The sequence below is a fragment of the Populus alba genome, chromosome 10, assembly GCF_005239225.2.
Source record: "Populus alba chromosome 10, ASM523922v2, whole genome shotgun sequence".
Lineage (NCBI taxonomy): Eukaryota > Viridiplantae > Streptophyta > Magnoliopsida > Malpighiales > Salicaceae > Populus > Populus alba.
In genome coordinates, this window is record NC_133293.1 from 1274905 (window position 1) to 1277009 (window position 2105).

Below are 2105 nucleotides of genomic sequence, written 5' to 3' on the forward strand. Positions count from 1 at the left end.
TTGGTGAGATCTTGCTATCCGATTTGAGTCATCTTTGGCTTTCTAGTCCACTCGAGTTAGCTCATGTAAGTCTATTTCCATATTTGTTTGCACAACTCAGCCTTTGTGGTGCCCATGATGACCCACTTGCTTGTTAAAGATTTTCTGATTCGTCAAATAATTTGAGAGGACCAATCATTACTCCTCGTTTCACTACTAGAAACATTCGAAGGGTGTCACTTGCTGAAAGGATCAAACTGTATTTCATAAACCAAAATGCCCCCTTGTCTTGTTGTAGGAAATGTTCCATCTCCTTTTTCTAGAATTTTTCCTTCTAAGCACAATGTTGCCCCCTTGTATTGGTCATTGCCCCTAAGTGTGCTCTGTCAGCGACTTAGACAAATTATGGTTTTAAGAGGCCATTCTTTCATTTCTCTCCTTTTTCAGTTTGGTGAAGGAATATGGGTCTAGAATGAATCTTGAAATCTTGATTCTGCATTTTTGAAAACAAAAATTATTTTTGATGTGAGTCTAAAACAATTTGCTTTTGAAATCTTACAACTCCTTGGTTATTTTCTTTCTTGGAAAAGAGATTATTTGCTCTTGTGTTTGGCAATGATATCTTTGGTGAAAATAACATCATGAGATGACCTTTTTTCAAAGTGAAGGGCTCGAGAAAAAGCTTGAGGTTTTGTTTAGAAAATTTGTCTCTTTTTGAACACTCATTTTTATCAGCATGAATAATAATGAATAGCTTGTTTTTGATGTCATGAATCTTATGAAAAAAATATTCCTTTGCATTTTGAGAGCATTGTTTATTGTTCTAGGTTGCTTGCTTACTTGATTAGAAAGGACTTCTACAGGTACGTAACGTAGGCTGTGGTTTTTGGCTATGAAAGAAATGGATTTTATAAGGCTCAAAGAGTGTTTCAGGGTTTCATAAGACTGAAGATCACGATCAATAGTTTGTACTTTTTGGCGTCATTCATATTTTCTTTTTGCCGCTCTTACTTTGATTTGCCCCTCTTTTTTTCTTTTTCATTGCACTTTGTAGATCATACTCATTTTATCTTGGTTATCACTTTTTCTTGTGAATTTTAAGGGGCATGCCCCCTAAGCATTTGAGTTTCTTGGACCTCTTTTGCCTCTTGGCTTTCTCACGGCTTTATCATCTTTCTTGATCATTGAAATTTCACTTTGCCCCTAGTGTAGGGTGTGATCTTAATCGGATTTTTTAATGGAAAGAAAAAATTATTCAGGCTCAAAAGGGATTGCAAGGGACGTATTTATTTCAGAACGTGAAAGGAATAACAAAGATGGTCTTTTCCTCATTTCAAGCGCAAGCAGCTATGATCAATAAAACTTTGACCTCATCTAGTGTGATGGTTTAGTCTTCTGCAAAGATTTAAATCATGAGTTATGAGGCAACAAGTTCACTACATACCATTATTCATACATTTAAAAAACATGTTTCAAGAGTCATGGGGTTAAGGTGTTTTATTCATTTCTTTTTCTTTTTCCTTTTTTTTTTTTTCCTTTTTTTTTGTTTATAATTTAGTCACCTCAATGATGGAGTTGCTTGATTCAATTTGTCATTCTACAAGTAGAAATGTTAAAAATATCATTTTTGAATGAACATCAAATTATTTTTAAAATCAAAATGCCAAGATCAATTTTTTTCAAAAACTCCAATAGGGAAGTGGATTTTGGTAAAAGAGATCAATTATGTCTATGAGATCATGCGAAGTTTTAAAGGGCATATTTTTGGATTTTTTTTTTTGCAGGCACCCCTTATGAAAAATTTGCAAAGAGAAATAATTGCCCAATCTTATTTATTGATTTGATAAATAGACTTATACATCATGGGATAATATTCTCTTTACAGAATCAGAGTTCCACAGGCCTAACTACGTCCTCCCCATCCATTTCTTGTTAGTCATCAATGCCACCTCCTGAAAATGCATTCTTCACTACGTAGGGTCCTTCATAATTGGAGCGCCCATTTACTGCGATCTTCTCCTTGTAGTGATAGAACTTTCCGTCAATACTAAATCTCCTTCTTTTAGTTCTCTTGGCCAAACTTTTCGGTCATACGCGCTTAGCCATCCCTTCTTTGATACAAAACT